This window comes from Manacus candei, unplaced genomic scaffold (assembly GCF_025592945.1).
Source record: "Manacus candei isolate 608988 ecotype Guabito, Panama unplaced genomic scaffold, ASM2559294v1 h1tg000067l, whole genome shotgun sequence".
NCBI lineage: Eukaryota > Metazoa > Chordata > Aves > Passeriformes > Pipridae > Manacus > Manacus candei.
In genome coordinates, this window is record NW_026138115.1 from 1,784,439 (window position 1) to 1,804,891 (window position 20,453).

General features: G+C 43.8%; 1 protein-coding gene and 1 non-coding gene across 3 annotated transcripts in view; both read left to right on the forward strand.

Annotated features, from left to right (window-relative positions):
* The first annotated feature begins 3,994 nt into the window (after positions 1-3,994).
* LOC127479593 (small Cajal body-specific RNA 13) lies at positions 3,995-4,268 on the forward strand. The gene has a single exon (XR_007907614.1). It is a non-coding gene; the product is annotated as a small Cajal body-specific RNA 13 (non-coding RNA).
* Positions 4,269-17,632: 13,364 nt separating this feature from the next.
* SYNE3 (spectrin repeat containing nuclear envelope family member 3) overlaps positions 17,633-20,453 on the forward strand; it is a 66,818-nt gene continuing 63,997 nt past the window's right edge. Inside the window, exon 1 of one of the 2 annotated variants that reach the window (XM_051806434.1) lies at positions 17,633-17,806. The gene's annotated coding sequence lies outside the window, so the exon portion shown is untranslated. Of the gene's footprint in view, positions 17,807-17,882; positions 18,520-20,453 lie in introns of those variants that run through there. The other variant, XM_051806432.1, reaches the window with a different exon arrangement.

The window sequence follows — 20,453 nt, forward strand, 5'->3', positions numbered from 1 at the left end:
CCCGGCGGGGGACAGGGACCGGCCACCGCGGAGCGCCCCCTCCGGATAGGCCTAAGGAACCGCCAATCAGCGGCAACAGCCAATAGCGTGAGGACACAGAGAAACTCACCCCGCCCAGCAACCCCGCGGCGGCTTCGCCTTCCTAGCGGAGGGATCCGAGCCGCTGCGACCACATTGGGGGACGGAGTTGTCAATCTAGTGCGGATTGGTTGATCCCGCCCTCCCCGCGGACGCGATTGGTCAGACTGCTTCGGGGAGGGGCTTTTATGGGGAAATCGCAGAGGGGCGCGTGATCGGCGTGTGGTTCCTTCCGCTTCCGGGTGGTGCTGCCGACGCTCGTGGTGCCGGGGATGCAGGGGCCGCCACCCGGGCCCTCCATGGGGAGAATGTGCCGCCCTTCCCCTCCGCCGGGGGATGGGTGTGCCGCCCTTCCCCTCCCAGGCCTCCCGTGCCCTCCGCGGGGGGCGAGGAGGACTTGCCGGGCGGCCGCCGCCGTACTGAGCCGCTCCCTTCAGAGCCGGGAGGGCGCGCCGAGGGCCTGCGGGGAGCTCTGGGCTGTGTTTGGGCGCCGCCTGCCCTTGGGCTGGGTCTGGGTCCTGTCCTGCCGGCCCTTTGTTGGTGCAGGATGTGGTGGAGCTCCCTGGGGCCGGGGGTGTTGAAGGGCCAAGGGAGATCCGGGCAGGAGGGGCTGCACTGGCGCATCGGCCGCCTGTGCGGGGCGAGGCTGCAGCGGTGGGGCGCGGTCAGGTTCGGAGGAGGCAGCGGTGGGACCTTTCAGTCAGCACCTCCTGTCCCCATAGGCAGCGGAGGCTTTAAATGAGCAGCTAGTAAAGTGCTGGCTGGCTCTGCCTCCCTGCTGGCTTTGGCCGTTCCCAGGGGTCGATTTGACTGTGTTCAGTTGCCCTGTTTTGGTTGATTTTTTTTTTTTTTGGTGGGATGAAGCGGGCCATTTGTATCACTGAGGAAGAAGCCGTTCGTTGCATGCTCAGCTCTAGTGCTGGGGGGGGAACTCGAGCAGCTTTGCAGCTCGAGTGGCTGCAGGATGGAGAGGTGGGAGCAAGGTTGGGCCGGGTGGCTGCCCGTGCAAAAGGGTGCTTCAGTCGGTGCTGGAACACGGGCAGAACTGCTGAATGTTAGCCAGGGAAGTGCTGGATTTGGAGCATGTCCTGCAGTTGGTGTGTGCAGCCAGCTGTGCCTGAGCTCCGGGGCAGATCCTTTATTCTTTCCAAGACCTTGGTGCAGAACATGGAGATCTCCTGAAGCAACAGGGCCCATCCTGTAAGTAGAAGAAAAACGTTGGAAAGTTTTCCTCTGTACTGAAGTACAGTCTCTCACAAATAACAAGTCAAAGTGTATTTCTGAGTATTAATTTCCATTGCACCTGTAATATCCAGACTTTTGGTATATTAATGGCCATTTGTCGTTACTTGCATTTGTAAGGAATATAACTTTTTCTATCCAACTCTGCTCCTGCGAGAGCTTTACAAACAAGATTGGCTTGTCTTTAGCATTCAGAAGACTGCTTGCCTAGCTTTGTTTTTTGTGGTATTGTGATGGTTTCACTCTGGGCCTTCCTGGAGACCAGCTTGTAACCAGGAAGGAACTAGGAAAGTGATCACAGAAGTATCCCATGCTATTCCTTTACGGAACTTGAGGTATAAATAAAGTCAGCAGGAGGGACCTTGCGCTCTTCCTTTCCGGCGAGGTTCCAGAACGGTGGGTCCCTGTCTCGGTCTGGCTTATCTGGAGCTGAGGCCTGCAGCGACTGCTGTTCTCTGCCACACGTGAGGGGAGAGCGCTGGGCCGTGTCCAGCCATCCTGCTTGTTCAAAGGGAAGTGGTGAGATTTTGCTAATTTACCTTCAGTTGGCTGGTTGACTTGCTTGGTCTTTGTCCCTTTTTTTTGTCCTTCTCCCTTCTCCCTCCCCCTCTTCCCTTTTTGGGGAACTGTTTGGGATTTCTGGAGTTGTGGTGTATAGTATTCTCATTGTATATATCTGTCTCATATGTAAAATATATATATATATATTTTTGCTATAGCTTTGGCTGCTTAAGTCGTTTCTTTTCTCTTCCCTCTCTGGGAAGCAGGTCCTTGTTGTTGAGTTTCGGGGACTTGGCAGGAAGCCAGCTCGAAACTTGCACAACATTTTTTCCCCATTTAACCATGGGGATCTCCTTTACCAAACCTTCGATGTCAAAATTAAAGAATGGAAGCAATTCGTTCCATCCATCCTCAAGGTCTGGACGTCTCCCTACAGGGTAGCCTAAAACAGGTATAAAGATGGCTAGAATTATAAGACAAATTAATGAAACAGCCATTGTTTTTGTTATTATTTCTTCTTGATCCCAAACCAAACCTTTGTTTATATAAACAAAGTTTTCTTGGCTGCTTTTCCAGACTCTGGCAGTGTTCCCAGACCTGTTCCCAAAACAATAGATTGGTTTGCAAAACAACACCGAGCTTGGCTGTCTTCCCGAAAAATGTTTATCAAAACAAGCCAAACTTAACCAAAATATCCCACTTCTGACACCAAAAAAATGTTGTGCAAGTTTCGAGCTGGCTTTCCGCCAAGTCCCCGAAACTCGACAACAAGGACCTGCTTCCCAGAGAGGGAAGAGAAAAGAAACGACTTAAGCAGCCAAAACTATAGCAAAAATATATATATATATATATATATATATATTTTACATATGAGACAGATATATACAATGAGAATACTATACACCACAACTCCAGAAATCCCAAACAGTTCCCCAAAAAGGGAAGAGGGGGAGGGAGAAGGGAGAAGGACAAAAAAAAGGGACAAAGACCAAGCAAGTCAACCAGCCAACTGAAGGTAAATTAGCAAAATCTCACCACTTCCCTTTGAACAAGCAGGATGGCTGGACACGGCCCAGCGCTCTCCCCTCACGTGTGGCAGAGAACAGCAGTCACTGCAGGCCTCAGCTCCAGATAAGCCAGACCGAGACAGGGACCCACCGTTCTGGAACCTCGCCGGAAAGGAAGAGCGCGAGGTCCCTCCTGCTGGCTTTATTTATACCTCAAGTTCCGTAAAGGAATAGCATGGGATACTTCTGTGATCACTTTCCTAGTTCCTTCCTGGTTACAAGCTGGTCTCCAGGAAGGCCTGAGTGAAACCATCACAGGTATCCAGATGATGCTTGAGTGACAACTTTGTTTTCATTTTTTATTAAATCACCCTCAGGCATCACTTCTGTTTCCTTTTATTTAAATTTAATTAGAACACATTCCAAAGGGAATTGTGCCAAACTTGCATTTTATCATCCTATGTCAATAGCTTATGAATAATAAAAGTGTTGCTGCACTATTTGAAAGTAGATGTATTTATGAAGAAATACTTTCTAATTTGAAGGCCAAGTTCACATGTTGTGTAGCTGATGAACATTGTGTATTTTGTGTGTCAGTTCATTTTGATTTCAGCAGAACATCACAAGCCAGGCTCAGTCGTGTTGATAAAGACACAGAGAAGTGTTTGCTTTCTGCAGTTAATGTGTCGTGATTAACATGGCAAATGTTGTGCAATATGAGGAAAAATGTGTCCACTTTGTGCTAGATGAAACTGCAGTAACTTATGAGGAGCATAGGTGTGCTTTTCTATTTGTTTAACTGTTTTAATATAAAGAGACATAACAAGTGTTAAGTGTAACAGCCCAAGTGGTCTGTTTTGTAATTTTAATCAAAGACTCCTGCCAGTTTTAGATGCTGGGGAGTCAGAGTGGAATGAAATCAAAATTGATTAAAAAGAAAGATATCTTTGTATTCTTAAAGACAACTAAATGCTTTCTTTCAACAAAATATTCAGCTCTGAACAGGGCTCTAGTATTTGCCTCCCTGAATTTTGTCCCAACTATTTCTACAAGGGGATGGTTCATTAGAAATAAGTGACACGAGGACACCAGACTCAAGAGTAACAAAGCCATGTGAGGATATGCTCTTTCCAGTATAACATAACCAACCACAGCTGTAGCTTAATCCTCTGTAGTCGAAGAGGTGCCCTTGGTTGTTGGTACCCTGGGCACACCAGGCTTGCAGAGAGAGCACCCGTGTGAGGAAGCCGAGGCATTGCCTGTCAGAGGAGCAGCAGCAACATGCGCAATATTCCTCCAACAGCTGCCATTCTGTTGCCGCGGAGATAATGACTTGTCCCATGTCATTATTGATCTACCAACAGTAAGAGCAATTCTGCAGTCTGATGTTGTTTGGCAAATAAAGTAATGTCTGCTGAACACTGAAAAACTGCTATAAGTGTTGGAAAGCTGCTCAGAAGTCTGGGCTAAATAGAGGTACCTGAATTTGTAATTACTCACTGTAGTTTTGTGAGATTGGCCTGTGAGCTAATATTAAGCTTAACAGAATGGTTTTTAATAAGGTATTTAGTATAGTCAAATGCTTCTGGATTATGCAATATGCAGCAGTTTGTTAGTGGATAAACACTTTTCCCTGATGATAAGACTTAGAACAATTAGCCCATGTACACTCTAGACACAGAGATAATTATGTCACCAGGTCCTATCTTCTATCAGTCTAAGTGAAACTTCTTGTATTTTCCAGATAATGATTTAAATCATCTGTTCAGAAGAAATATTAATGGGACTCCCATAAGACTCCTGACAGTTTGATGATGTTCCTGCTAGAAGACCTATTACCTCATTTTGAAAACACTAATAAAAGCACCAGTATTCAAGCTGCAGGGCTCAAATGCTCACTGTTAGTCCTAAGTTAGTTTACTTTCAGACATTCTGCTGCTGAACAGAATTATTAGTTATAAATTGATGGATTGATGTTCTTACATGGTGTACAAGGAGGTGGACATCCAAGAATGATACTGTCAGCAGTAAGGTTTTTATTTTTGTTTTTAAGAAGAGGAGAGCTAAGTTAGCTGGTGAGAAAGAAAAGTCTCATTTCAGTTTATCAGAACAGCACACCTCTTCGTGTTCAAGCCTGATATCTGTTGTGTGTCATTCTGACTTGTGATAGTGACTGGAAATGAGGTCCCTTATTGTGCCCTAACAATTGAGCTCTACTTAGGCCGGGGTTTTTTTGTTTCTTGAAGTTTTTTAGTGGGTTGGCTTGAGCTCCAGCTGTTCTGCATGCCAGGTAAATAAAATTTCAGCATACCATAAAGGTAACATCTGGCAGCACTGACATATCTTCAGTTTTCAGAGCATTATGAACGCTTAAAATGCACCTATAATTCTGGGCTGCCTAAATTGTGAACACTGAAGACACATCTGTGAAAAGTTCTTGGTTATTTTGAAGATGAGCTAGTTTGAAAAAGTTGTGCAACAAGCAGCAGATATGTAGAATTGTTGTGAGGGTTTTACTGATGTAGAAAATCAGGTCCTGTGGGAAATTAACATTTTGGAATTTAGGCTGTATGTAACCTGATCTAACCTGGAGATCTATAATCAAGCTTTTTTCTGAACTGAGTAGGTAATTACATAATATCCATGGATTTATATTCCCAAGACAGTGTCTGTGATAGCTTTGAAATACAACAGTCCATTTCATAAAGGACAGAGGTGAAGAATATGTACAAAATTACCTACATCAGTTTAACTGATGGGGGATAAACATGACCTAAGGCAGTTTTTTGACTTAGATCATGTAAGGATGCCTTTGGCTGAGAGGGGTAAAGAAAAAACGTCTGAGCTCCACATTCAACAAGTAGAATGCAAGATCAAGTTCAGGCTTGAATGTGGACCTTTAAAAGAGGCACTCTTTAGACTTGCAGTTTGCTTCTTAGTGACATTGATCTCACTATGTTCCTATTTTCACTCTGCTTTGTGAGTTGTGACACTGTCCTGAAGCAAGGACGTAGTATGACCTCTGTAATAGAGGAGCAGAGTTATTCTTTGTGATAAGCAAGCTGCTTGCAGCTGTTCTGCCTGATCAAAATCTGTTAGATCCTTGTTTCTTAGTTGCAGATGGTAGTGGTGCTTGAGTCTTTCAATATTACAGAGGAAGCATAATTTTATATACATCTATTTACATGCAGAACTGAGAAATACTACGTCTAATAAGAACACCTCTTGCCTCTTTTAACCTAGGAGTTAGGAATGCAAAAATCTTTTCACGAGTCTGAGAAGACTGGACAAACTCGAGAGATAACTTGATCTGCTAAATATTAAAGATACCATTATGGTATCAAGTCCTGAGCCATAGAAGGTTGGGGACTGGGATTGTAACTATATGCATGTCCTGTTCTTTGCTTCCTGTGCACTCACTTTTGTACAGTGTTGCAGGAACAGTGTCTTGAGCTTTGAGTTTCCAAATGGTATATGATAATTTGTACAAATTGTAATTTAGTTAAAATGCTGAAGGTGTCTGGTCTTTCATCAGGATTGGAAAACCCCAGGGCAGTCTCTGCTTGTAAGAAAGATTCTTGTGCCCCAGTTAAGGTCTGTCGGCATACTTTCTATACCTGCGGTGACAGGGGTGCTTTCCTTGGCTTGGCTTGTTTTGAGAACGTGCAGATGGAGTGGGACAAGAGCAGCTCCGATTATCGTGTCTGTCGTGACCACGAGGGGGCCCTGGCAGCTCCGGTCAGGCGACGAGTGAGCCCCGAGTTACATACTGTGCTAAAAGGGCGGGGTCAGGACTGAGTGCTTGTCTCAGTTACATCTGTTCAGCACTTCTGAATTCCTTACCTCTTCTATATAATTTTTGATGCGATATTTTGGTATGTAACTTTGAGAAATACCTCTCATATTACAAAAACGTTCCTCAACTTTAATAAATATCCCTGACCGTTTCATCTCCTCTCCATGTTTCAACAGCATGAACTATTTCTCCAGGTCAAAATTCAAGAGTTTTGCACACATCACTGTATTTATGAAACAGATGGAATTGTTATGGAGAAGCTTAATAAGATTTTTTTTATATATCTTACTGGTTTTAAACTTGGTACTATGATATTTCAATAAAGATGTTATTTCTCTCACCACATATCCTTTAGTCTTTCAGGTTTTTTCTAGGAATGCATGTATACATTTTAACATTTTTAAGCTCTTGTAATGTTCCTTTGGAAAGGCACAATAGTCTAACCAATGTTGCAACCAGAAACCACATGAATTGCTGTTTCTTAATCTTTACTTGACAAATCCGAAAGTCATTCTGGGAGCCTGGAAACTTTTGTTGAAACATTAGTCTTTAGTAGCTAGTGTTATCAATGTAATTTAATATAAATAAGCTCTCATTACTGTAAAAATATTGAGTGTAATTCTTAGCTATATACTGAATGTTTGTGGAAGTGCAGTGGTGTTATTTCAAAGCAGGGATGAAGAAAAGTGAGTAACTAAAGCAAAATTAGTCATAGCAACCAATAATACTTGTAAAAAGATGTTTCTAGTCTCTAGTGTATAAGGTGTTGTGCAGAATAAAATGACTCTCATCTGACTTACATCTTGTTGTGTAGAATGAAGCTTTCCAGTTTTTATGCCCATTGGAGTTCTTTTGACTAAAATTTCCCAGAAGAGCTGCACAAGGTTTATCCTCTACTAAAGAGAACTTGAATTTGAATGAGGCAGGTGTAAAGTGTGTTACCTCTGAGAAGAGAGCTGTGATGTGGAATTTGAGGGCTTGAAAGTTAATTGAGAACTGACTTTGACAGGAACTGTGCATGGAAATGTGCCCATGTCTGGCTGTGGTATGAGGTTCTGCAAAACCATTTCTATATGTACGAACTAAATTGAGGTAAAAGTATCTCGGTTGTTTGTGTTGTTGGTTTTTCTGTTTGTTTTTTTTCCCCCCCAGTGTATGTGATACTATCCCTGTTTTTCTGATTTTGCGTGGGCTGAGCTAGGGTCTGTTTCCTGTAGCAAAAGAGAGTGTGTGCAAAGGTGTGGGAGGCTGGAACTCAGGTAGAAGGGAATTGTACTTCTCATCTGATGCAGACAGCTACAGTGGTTGATCCTACAGATGGATGGGGCAGTGTCTTTCCAAGTGTATTCCAATCACTGTCCCTTCAGGGATATCCCCTGGGGAGCTTTTCAGACCAGATAGGTGAGTATCTGAGGGATACTTGAGTATGGACGGGAGAGACAGTCGAGCTGACAAGGAGCGTTAGTAAGACTGTAGCAACTAGGTCTGATGGTACTGACAGCAGAAACCACTGGAAACAAAACTGGGAAGAGTTTGAGGTAAAAAATAAATTTTAAAAAATCTGTACCGTGAAGAAAAAGGGTGGGATAGGACTGAAAGGGCTAAAGTTTAGTGACACATGCAGAATAGGCTTTTCCAAGAGCAGAGAAATAAGTCCTCAAAGCTTTTAGGGGAGAATCTAGTGGCAGTGTGTCTTGGCCTTCTGTGCCACTGGTCACCTTAGTGACCACACTATGGTGAAGAGCAACCAGCTTGTGATCTTACACTCACTCAGTGCAGAAGTTACCAGGTGGTTTGTGCAAGGATCAATGTGAATTTGTGTTGTAAATTTATTGTTAATTGTTTCTAAGGAAACAAGCACAGATGCAAGTTGTTAAAGGAATGTTCTCAGAGTTGTGACATAGGACACTCCAGAAATGCTAGTTTTAGGCTGAACAACTTTCAAAATTGCATGCATAGCACACCAGAGTTTTCATTATGACATCTTTTTTCCCCAGAAACCCTACATATTCAGTTAGTAGGCATTAATTTTCTTGGTGTGCCCTGACGCTCAAAGAAAGAAAGCTGCTTGCAGGAGGACAGCATTAGGCCTTTAATATGCCTTCCTTGGATTGATTTTATTTTAATCTCTCCTATGGAAGGAAACCTGGAAAATTAGAGTACAGTCCTCAACAGTGCTCACTGCTGGTGTTTGAGTGTTTGTCTTGATGCAGTTTGAAGGCTGACTAGGAAAACTTCTTGGTCCTTGCAATTGTAATTAGAGTCAATGAAGCAAAGAGTATATATACTGCAAAAATCACTGTGAAAAGTTAGGTGTCTTAAACTGAGTTTCTGAAATGAATGGGTGCTTTCAACTTGCTGCCTGCTGAGAACAGATCCTGATGTCACAGCTGTAAATTGTGAGTTCCTCCCATATATTAAGGTCTCTTTGTGTCCATGAGTACAGCAGGGATATGTTTGATCACTTGGTTTTTAGGGGAGTTTTTATATGATGTGAAGAAAATTAGACCCAAAGATCTAGAAAAAACTTAAAATGGGAGAGGAGGAGTGGGTGTGTTGGCATACTTGCATTTGTAATGTGTGGAGTCAAATCAAGAAAAGAGTCAAAGTATCACTTGTGGGAGGTAAAAATACGAATTCTTAAAGGAGAGCCCAGAAACTTGAATTTTTAGGTTGCTGCACTTACTTAAAAAGAAAAACTTGTAAAACTAGAAATAACAATATAAAGATGAGGGAAGTTGGGGTGGGTTTGATACTCTGAAATGTTTTTGCTCTCCTTTTTTTAAATATGAAAACCTGTATCTCCTGAAAATCTGACTGTTCTAGGAACGTGTGAACTGAGAGAGCACTGCCAAATAGCCCATATAAATACGGTGATTTTCCTTATTCTGACTGTGCACATACAATGGTTTTAATGCTCATAACTGCATCACACAAACATACAGTTTTGTTTGGTGAGGGTGAGCAGTTCTTTCACAGAATAGGCAGCTTCCCCACAAATACATGCATATGCACCTTTCCTAAATTTCCATTAAAATAATTGCATGCTTTCTAATGCTTCCTGTTAAGTTAATTTCTTGCAATTCAGTGATTGAAATTTTAATCCTGCAGTACTCTAAGCTCTTCCTCAGAAGTTCATAGTTGCATTCCTCCTTTGCTGATACCCATGGTAGCTGAGATTGGTCCCCAGCCTCCTTGGTCATAGCTAGCAACTTGCAAGATAAAGAACTTGGCCCTGAAAGTTGTGTGTCATTTAACTGTAGCAGGTGCTGGGCTTGTATAAAGGCCTGCTTTATAACCAGCTCGACTTCATTTAAAACAAACAAACAAAAGCACTTTCACCCTGGGAAAAAGCTCTGAGTTTCAGAACAATCACTTTCCCTGTGACAGTGATGCTCAGATCACTCTGAATCATCCTTGGACTCCCTTTCCTATCAGTAGCCCTTTTGCTCTTTGTTTAGATACTAGTTTTCAATCGATGCTAGTCCTGGGAGACATGAGGAGGCAAAGGTGCACCCTTGCTGCTGCTTTCTGTCACTGTGCTTTAGTTTGAGACACTCAATCCAAGTAAGTTGATCTATGCTCTGTTGTAGTTTCATGCTTGACTGCTGTGGCGAATGATTTAAGGTCTGTGTTCCATGGAAGGAGGAAAGGAAAACTAAAGACTTTTCCTAGACCCACAGTCTTCTAAACACTGGCATGCAAGGGTTGTTTGGTGTAGCATGTGTTTCCCATCCCTTAAAAGACTAGATGCAAACAAATTGTTTCACAAAACTGGCATGCCTAGGAGCAGGGAAACTAGTTGAGGTGAAAGTGTAGCTCCAGACTACTGAGTCTCAGGGAAATCAGAATAGCAAAACTGCGTTTATGGTGGGAAGGGAAGCAAGGAATAATTTTAATACTAAAAAGTTTATGGAATGTTATATATCAACAGTTGTCTTTGCTATCTATCCAGAGATTGCAGAGAGGAGCTAGGAAAAAAGTTCAGTCCATTGATGCTGGACACAGGAGATTTGGCTACAAATCCTGATTTGCACTGTGCCCTGGCTTCCCCTGGTCTCCTGCTGAGTGTCAATGAGGGCATTGCCATTAGTTACGAAAGTTAGCAGTGCATACTCCTAGACCTACAGCTTTCCATTTTGTTGCTGCTTCCTTGACGCTTTCAAAGCAGAAGTCAACACTTTCCTCAGTCACACTGGTGTGGCTAGATTGTTGCTGCTCCAGAACATCTAGTGTTTTTCCCTAGGAACATTCAGAGTCGCTGGCAAACTGTGTGCCTGCAGTTCAGAGGTCTCTAGGTACTGCCATAATACAGTCAGTAAACCTTTTTTGGTCTACAGAGTTCACAGCATAGATTAATCTTTGCATAAGTTATGAGTCTTGTTCAGCTGCTCTCTTAAAAAAGATTAAAAGTGCTGCTTATATGTAGGATTAGTCATAAACCTAATTAACTTTCATAGATTTATTTTTAAAAAGTGGATAGATATTGATTTTTCCCCTGGTTGAAATAGAGTAAAAAATAAATGCAAAACAGAATATCTTTCATTTCAAAATGTGGGGAGACATTTGGACTTGTCTTTATTCTTATACCAGGTTATCAGGAATGGCAAGTCTGTGTTCTTTAATTCACTTATATTAATCAAATTCTCATGGATGAATAACATGAAGATTTACAGGTAAAAAAATGGCTTCTGATTTTAATATACCAGATACAATTAATTTGAATTTTAGACTCATTCTCATCGCTTGTAGCTTGCATGGGATTCACAAGTGGTGTGTGCTTGGTAGGTGCAGTGCTGCAAACAGCATGAGCCTCAGCAAGCCCAGTGTTTTCTCTCATTTGGAGACAGACATGTTGTATCAGCAAGCTTCTGTATTCCTGTTTACAAGTGCAGCAACAATAATCTTTTTTTTTGCCTTCTCCTAAAGATACTTTTTCACTCCTCCAGTTTGCAGCCTCCTATTTTCATATTAATGTATCTTCCTAACTGGAATAAGTCACTAAGTACTGTAAAGACACTTAGGAAAAGAGAGCTGTGCAGAATAGTGCACTTTAAAATATGTTGTGAAGAATGTAGCTGAAAGCAGGGAATATTTCTCAAAGAAACAAAATAAATTCAATAGTTTGTTCTAGTGGCAAAATTGAGACAAATTAGAAACTGTATTTCCTGCACAGCTGCTAACCTTGCTGATGCCTAAATGTTAGAGGACTTGCAGAAAAAAACCTCTGAGTGACCCTGGTGAATGGCAGACACAGGGAGCAAACAGTGTGGGGCTTCATAGCCCACTACTGAAGATGCTCCTTTGGGCAAGGAGAGTCGTGTCTTACGTGTTTTGCTCCCATCTGTGCCTCTGACTTGGTCTATGTTCAGTTGTTCTTTCATTGACACTTTTGCTAAAAGAATATTTTTAAAAGCAAAATTATTATACTGGTACTTAGATACAACGTCTGTTTTTTTCTTCTGTATGGAAGCAGTATGAAAAACCCCCTTCCTTTTAGTAAAGCAGATATAAAGATTTTGACTACTGCAGATGCATCAGAAAAACTGTACCAGTGTAGTTTAAGTGTTCTGTGATCTTTTTCTACTGTTTTTTCTCTTCACTAACTGTAAAGTGATACTGCCTCCAAAGTTCCAGTCTGATTCCTTTATCAGCTTTTAACACCCTTTGTGTATGCGTTTGGGCACTGAGTGTTTCTTCTTATATTTAGGGAGAAAAGGAAAGTTTTCATATTGCTAAAGGATGTGTAGGCATGAGACTGAAAACAAACAAGAGAACCTGCAAGGAAAACAGGTAGCAGAATAATGATGCTTGGGAAAGGAAGTTCATAGACCCATGGAATGTTTGGGGTTGGAAGGGACCTTAAAGACCATGTAGTTCCAACTCCCCTGCTATGGGCAGGTACACATTCCACTAGACCAGGTGGCTTAAAACCTCATCCAGCGTGGCCTTGAGGGAAGGAGCATCCACAGTTTCTCTGTGCAGTCTGTTCCAGTCTCACCACCCTCACAGTGAATAATTTCTTCCTAATATCTAATCTAAACCTGCCCTCTTTCAGTTTGAAGCCATTCCCCCTTGTCCTGTCGCTACACACTCCTGTATAAAGTCTCTCTCCAGCTTTCCTGTGGGCTCCTTTTAGATGCCAGAAGGGGCTATAAGTTCTTCCCAGAGCCTTCTGTTCTCCAGGCTGAACAGACCCAACTCTCTCAGCCTGTTCCATCTCTCTACTCATCTTTGTGGCCCTAGTTGCTGCTTTGCTCTTGCTACAAAAATTGTTTGGTATTAACACATATGATAAGTGTTATTTATGGATGTTTTGATAGTGATGGAGGAATCCAGTATCATCAGTGGCAACTGTTCCTTTAGAGCATGTGTTCCAAATAATATGGTGTGATCCAAGCAAGTGATGTTCACATGAAGAATCCTGATATGTCCAATGTGTGTGATACAGTCTATTCTGCTCACAAATAAATGGAGCAGTGCCTCAGCTGGTTAATAGTGGCTTAAGTCCCTTTGAATTGAGTGAATTTATGTAGATTTTTGTATGCTAACCTTGATCCCACATTCTTTTCATTGTCAGGCTTGCTTCTGTCAACTGTAGAAGCTACAGAGATTTGAGGCTTTTTTGGCAGTATCTTGTATCTAATAGAAAACTTGAAGTAAATTTCCTCTGTTCCTAATTGCATACGCTTACTATGATTCCAGAAGTGATACTGGGAGTAAGAAGTCCAGATTTAAATATCTTGTGTGCTGAAGGCTCCTATTCTCAGAAGAATATACAGGTGTAAGGGGCTTGGTTTACAACAGTTGATTAATGGATGTTGTTAACACTTTGTCTATTTATATTGTACAGGCTCTGTTTGACTGCAATCTTCTGGGGTATTTGCTAACTTCTAGTTTGAGAGGAAATTCCAAATTTAAAAGCTAATAAAAAAGGGCCACCAACTATCACTTTTCTGTTCACGTGGAAACATACTGGCACAAAAAAATCCTAAAATTAATTAATTTGTTATCTGTCTTACAGACTCTGTGCTTAAATTTCTAGTGTCCTTGGAGTGTTAAAATATTGAAGTTTGCCCATGAGTCAGAACTCGGGTGAAAAGTAAGTGCCTAACTGTGGGACCATTTTAGGGCCAGAGGTGTGTGGAGAAAATACTGAAAAACGAAGTTCAGCAAGAACAAGAGTGCATGTGTTGGCTATAGTTCACCAGGGCCAAATTCCTGCACACCTTAGGAACAGGAACCCTGAAGGAGCTTGGTGTAAGGGGGACATGAAACAAAGGATGGAGTGGCATGGAGGTGTTGGGGTCATGCTCTGTCGAAGACAATGCAGCTGATGGAAACTAAGCCAAGGGAATGACTCAAATGGTGACCAAAAGGTAAACTTTGCTTCATTAACTTGAAAATACGTATCACCTTTCACACCACCACATATGCTAGTGGCTAAAGTCACTCAAACTCCACCTAAATGTGAAATTACATCAACTGTAACTTTACCTTTTCCACTCCTTCAAAGAAAACTATATATTTATAGCTTAAGTGGGGAAAGAGGTCAGAGGAGATTCCACCTTTGTATCCTGGGATAGTTGTAGGCTGTACCTATCCTCCCTGCCACAGGGGTGCCTTGGGTAAGACTTGAATTCTTGGCTATACCAAATGCTTCTTCAGGAAATTCGGAGAGCAAACTTGTGTTTGTGACCGTACTTTTAGAGCTATATAGTCATATCACAATTTAATGTACTTGTCACTGGCTGCATTATTCATACGTCAGGTATTCACATGTGCTTCTGCAGACAATGTATTTATCTCTGGCAATCCAATATCACAGATATGAACCTGCATGTCTGTTGCTCAGTAAACTACACTGGTTTGCACCTGGCTGTGAGACTTATTGAACAGGACTGGACTTCTAGGCTAGCCTTGAGAGTTCATTGGGCACGACCAGACTATTTGTGAATTCAAAAACATGGTAATTCTTATTGAACATGATCAGAATTACAGTGCCACATTGGCCCTGCATTTCTGTTCCTTAATGTTGCATTGGCTGTCACTCAGAATAAGCCCAGCCTCCCCTAACCCCTCCGATACCTGAGGCCAGTTGGAATGCAAGAGGATTTATTTTCTGCCAAATTTAACGCAACAGAAAAATTGACCTTAATGCAGAAAAATTTGACCTCTTAATGCAACAGGGTGTCAGAACTGATATAGTAGCACAAAGTCTCACTTCTCTGTGGAGGCAGTCAGTCTGTGCCCACGTGTGGAACCAAATTAGACAAAAGGTAAAATCCAAAATATGCAGCAGGGAGAATGTGAAATGCCAGGTTAAGTCAGTGTGATCTCCAGGTGAATACAGGACAGGAAGTTAGCCTGGTTTGCCAGTGTGATCCTTGTCCTAGTGCTCCTGAAGATAAGCTGCTTTGACATCAGCATTTCGAGTTTATAGTTCTTCATTCCTCACTGACTGAGAGTTCTGTAGCAACTCCTACCACCACCCACAAAAGCTTTCTGTCAAGCAATGTACAACTTCTAGTAGCTATAAAACAATACACAAAAATATGCTGATAAGTCCCAATGTTGAGATCTGTCGTGCCAAAGGCATGTCACTGGTATGCTGCACAGAAATGCTACTCTGCCAATAAATGCTGTTCCTCCCACCCTAACTGCCATGTGACTCATTATTTGAATAACAACATTGCTGTACATAAGCAAACATAAAGGAAAACATCCTAATGTCTTGTAATACTTGTTTGTCATCAGTTATGAGCATGAATAAATGGGTGTGTTAGGCTAATAAGAGAGAGCAGCTACCCTGCAGCATTTTAAGTGGTTTTCTGATGCCTTTGAGACGTCAGGCAGGTCCTCCTGTGGAGTAAACCATGCCAACACCATTGTTACTTTTGCAGTATTTTGTGCTTTCCACCCAGTCTCTTGGGTATTCTACTCATCACAGGAAATGGCTGAAAATGCTGTACATTCACTGACAAATACTTGTGGTTTGGTTTAGTGGCTGGGCCAACTGCTCTAAAAATATATTCCTTTCTTCCAAAGAAAGAGTGCTAGTGCTGCTGCTCTTTCTTTTTCAGAAGCCCCTCCACGCTTCCACACTGCTTGCAGTCATTCCAGCCTCTCCTGTGTCGTTTAGGTGTGGTTTGTGGGCAGCTTTGTATTGTTTGGGTAATGCACTGAATGCTCATTTACTTAATGCCTGCTGTTTGCCCATGTATAGGATTTTTTTTCTACCTCAGCATGTACAAGCTGTTTGAGGTAGTAAAATCAGAGCCATGAAAGCATCCACATAGGGAAATGCAGAAGAGGAACTTTGTGCAAGCAATTTTTAGAGACAGGGATGCATTGTCCCCAACCAGCAAACTCTTTGAATACAAGAGGCTTAAAAGGTCTATGTATGCAAAGTAATTTCCAAGGGATGGTTTTAAGGAATTAATTGCTGCCAGTGACAGTGGTTCATGTACTCACTGTGATAACTGAGCCAGTTTTCCCAAGGTGAATTCACTGGTAAGATTTGATATTCTCTATCATCTACCTATTCTAGAGACATTCCCTTGGAGTCTAGCCCCTTTGGGTTGTATCCATTTCCTCACGCTATTCCGAAGGTCATTATGAGATAATCAGCTCTGAATTACTATGAGCAAGAGCAGTTGCATAGCCATAGATTCAATTTTACACACTGGCAATATGAACTTTACTCCAGGTAAATAGTCTGTCTTTTGACCTTTAACACTGCTGGTGAGGGATAGTGATTCCTGATGGTTTGGGAGCAATATAAATAAAGAGCTATTCCAATTAAGACTGTGCTGGCACGTGAATGGCAGATCACCTTTCTGGCTATGGGCAGAAATGAGCCTACGAAGGCTCCCCCGGCTGATACAACCAGAGACCACTGTTGATGTGAGTCATCCCATCCACCCGGTACTAAAGGGTCGAGAGCTGTCACCCCCTGCCTCTCGCAGAATCGGGGAGCTCACCCTTTCTTCACTTCCGAACTACATATCTCGAGGCTCTTGACCACAGTACTGTTATGTGTAATCAGATTTTTATCGCAAATAGCCCGTTTTTCTGCTCGTTAGGCAGACGCACCGCTCAAGTTCCCAGCAGCAGAGGGCAGCAATATAAACCCTGCCAAAGAGGACGTTTTCGTGCTTTATGAAATACAAACCTCTTCACATGCTCATTCAGTTTGTTTACATTATATTGTTGTTCAAATATGAAGAGGCTGTTCATTCTTTCCCTCCTTCCCTCCCTGTGGCTCAGTGCACAGGCTCTCATATGATTGTAATTTTTTGATGCCGCAGATGGAGCACAAGATGTTGATGACTTCCTGGCTTCTCTCCCTGGGCTACAGAACCGACGCTGTGGCTGGCAACGCACCACTGCTGCTGCTCCTTTTGTTTCTATCTGATTTTCCCATAATTACCTGAACACACGCAGTAGACTTTGTGCTCAGCCAGTATTACAGTGGAAACAGGCTTTGTTTCTTAAGTTTTCGTTGGTTTTTGTTTGTTTGTTTGTTTGTTTTTTCTCAAAATGTCACTTCATGCATCCAAATGAATTCCCGGTCGCACTACTTTGTGATGAGCTGGGGTTGTTTCACGCACGTGTAACTGCTGAGGTGCAGGGCATTCTAAAGAAACATTAAGAGACTTGCCCACGTGCTGGCGCGGATCACCGGGGCTACCGGCACGCGTGGGGATCGCCTGGGGCTTGTCGCCCGCGGTGGTCGGTGACTCTCACAGCTCCAAGCCCCGCAGAACACGATACTGTGAGAAACTCAGCTTTTCCTCTTCTGGTGCATTTTACTCTTGCTAAAAATAGCAGAATGCGGGTGCTCACCTGGCGCCCGTGGCCGCGGCCGCCGCGCGGGGACAGCCCGGCCGCGGTGCCCAGCCCCGGGCAGGCCGGTCCCGCTCCGCGGTCCCTCGCCGAGGGCTCTGCTGCCGGCGGGGCGGGCCGGCCGCGTTACATAACGCCGCCCGCCGGGCCGGGCCGCGCCGGCGAGGGCGGGCCCTCCGCGCCGTCCCGCGCAGCCCCCGGAGCCGCGGGGCCGGTGCGGGGTGGCCCCGCCGAGCCCGAGCGAGCTCCCGAGCGGCCGCAGCGCGGCGGGGGAGAAGGAGGCACCGCGGCCCCTGGGGCTGCCCGCGGGGGAGGCGGCGGCGGTGCCGCGGCGGTGAGTGGGACGGGGCCTGCGGCGCTGCCGGGGCGCTGCTGCGCGGGGCCTGTTGCCGGTGCTCGGGGGGCTGCGGGGAGGGAGTAGCGGCGGGACTGCGGCGTCCCGGGGCTGCGGCGTCCCGGGACTGCGGAGCTCTGGGACTGCGGCGTCCCGTCCCGTCAGTCCCGTCCCGTCCGATCCCGTGCCTTCCCGCCGGGTGGGAGCGCGGCTCGGCCGGCGGGGCTCTCTGACAGCCCGCCCGGCTCCAGACCCGCCTCCTGTTGCTCGGCGCTCCCTCTGGCCCGGGACCGGCGCGGCGGGGCCAAACGGGAGCCCGGTCCCCGCTCGGCCCCCCGGGTAACAGGGACAGCGGCACCGCCGGAGCCGCAGAGCGGGAACAGCGGCAGGGCTTGTCCTTGCCAGGACAGCTCCCTGGGTAGTCCGAAAGCTCCCTGTCTAGTCCTGATACAAGTAATAGCGTAGCTGCAGTAACTGCAGCGTATCTCCCTAAATAATATAAGCTAAACGGGTAAAGCCTTTTATTTAGCTTCTTTAAAAAAAGAATCGCATCTGCCAACGAGTGCCAGCCTGGTTCAGCGTTCAGCTGCAATTCTGCAACTTTTTCTCCCCAGACAGGTGTCGGGCTCTTGCCAAAGCCGGTTGCTCAGCGTTACTATGAGGTTTCTTCATCTCTAGGTCCCCACTGCTAGGACGCCACTGCGGTTTGCAAGGTCCCTGTTCCTCTTCTCCCTTCCTGCTTCTTCCCCCTTCAAATCTATTAGATATATCTTCGCTTGGCTCTGATTGCCCTTAAGCAGGTCTGACTTCGTCACATGTTTTTTTCCTAAACTGTTAGAAAGTTTCCCAGTTTAATATTATAAGGCCCTCTACCCTCATTTTTAGATTCTGTGCAACTTTTGTATGTAAAGTCCCCCTGCCCCTATGTGTCATAAGGCTTTGGTTTCTCATACACTTGTTTTCTGCCATCTCTTTTATTCCTAAATCCCTATTGGTTTGGCTTGTGTGAGTCCAGGAGAATTTTATTCTTAGGAATAGGTCTATTCAAATAGGTTAACAAATTGAAATCTGCAGGAATTATGCATGTATATGATGACTAATTGTGAAAATGATGGTTGCAAGACTACTTTATTTTGCAAGTTAATCAGAGCAGGACGCCTGCCTTCTCCTTTGCTTTAAATGTAATCCTGGCTATCTTGAATCATTAATGAAAAGTCATGTCACTCTGCCACTCTTACCCAGCTCCTTGCTGCTACTTTTGGATGTTACTTTTAAGCTGTTGGCATGCTGTGTGTAATTTGAAAATCTTTGTAGGCAGTGCTTGTTTTCTGGGGAAAGAATTCAAAAAATGCCACAAAACTTTGAAAGCTGATTGGTTGCCTTAAAGTGTTTTCCTTGTTTTCCTAAAAATGTCTCAAATCTGATGTTGAAATGAACATGGTCTCTGTGGCTGCCAAGTGTGTGAGCCAGTTGGATCTCAAGGAAATATAACTTAATGCAATCAGTCCCGTGGTGACTTTTTTTTCCACAAGAAACAAACATCTTTTGGTGAGTCACAGCAACATTGTTCCCTACAAACTAGCTGTCAGGAAATGGAGTCTGACAAAGCTGATGGTCTCTATAAAAACAGCTTTCCCCTACACCCAGTGCTGCTTTCCCATTGTTTGTGAATCATCAGATCTCAAATTTCCAAGGAAGGCAGAATTAGCTACCATTCAGGGTGCGACACTGTGGTGCTTAACTTTCTTCCTGTGTTCCTTCTGATAGTTTCAGTTCTTTCCTTCAGACATGTATTTCACTGCTCCTTCTTTCCCTCTTATCTTAGTCAAGACTTCTACCATGCTTCCAAGTCTGTTACTGGTGCAAAGGTCCTCTGTGTGGCCTTTGTGCACTAACCTCATTAAAAAGAGTGTCTAGCTTTTCCTTGGGAGTAAGCCATTTTTTGTGCTCCTCTACTTATCTGTGGCTTGCAAATCATCCTAAAAGCTGCTGTGTGGATGCTCAGCCTCAGAATGTGGCTGTACCTGCATCCACATGACTTTGGAGAGCAATTCCACTGCCTGAGGGGATGCTACACACCTGCATAGATCAAAAAGATAACTAGCTTCTATTGGAAACAAGGTTTTTGCCATTCCTTAATGTATGTGTACACATGTATTTGTCCCTTAAATAATATTTTATCACCATTTCCCAGTTTCACACCAAGCTGACATAAGGAGAACAGCTCCAAGGTAATTAAGTTTCTGCAAATTTTGTAGGCCAGCTGAGAAAAAGCAAGTCTAAAATCAGACATTTGCCAGGTTTCCCCAGTTTTTAGCTCAGTGACTGAGTGATATGTTTTTATGTGACAACCTCTATTTGGTAATAAGATATTGTATGTAAACGAAGCTGTAAAGAGAAAGGGAGAAGGATTTTCTGGGCAAATGCCCCTGAACGGGCATCTCCCTTAAAACTTCAAAGAACACAACTCTGATTTGATATGTTGCATTTTGAACATGGGAACAGAAAATCTTTGTACAGCTCAGTGTAAACTTTTAATCAACCAAGGAACAGTTCTGTAGGAGATCTGATTTCTTGAGTTCAGCTGGTCACAAAGTGCTTTGTTTTTATGTCCCTGCATCTCCAGGGCACAGCTCCTGTCTTTGTT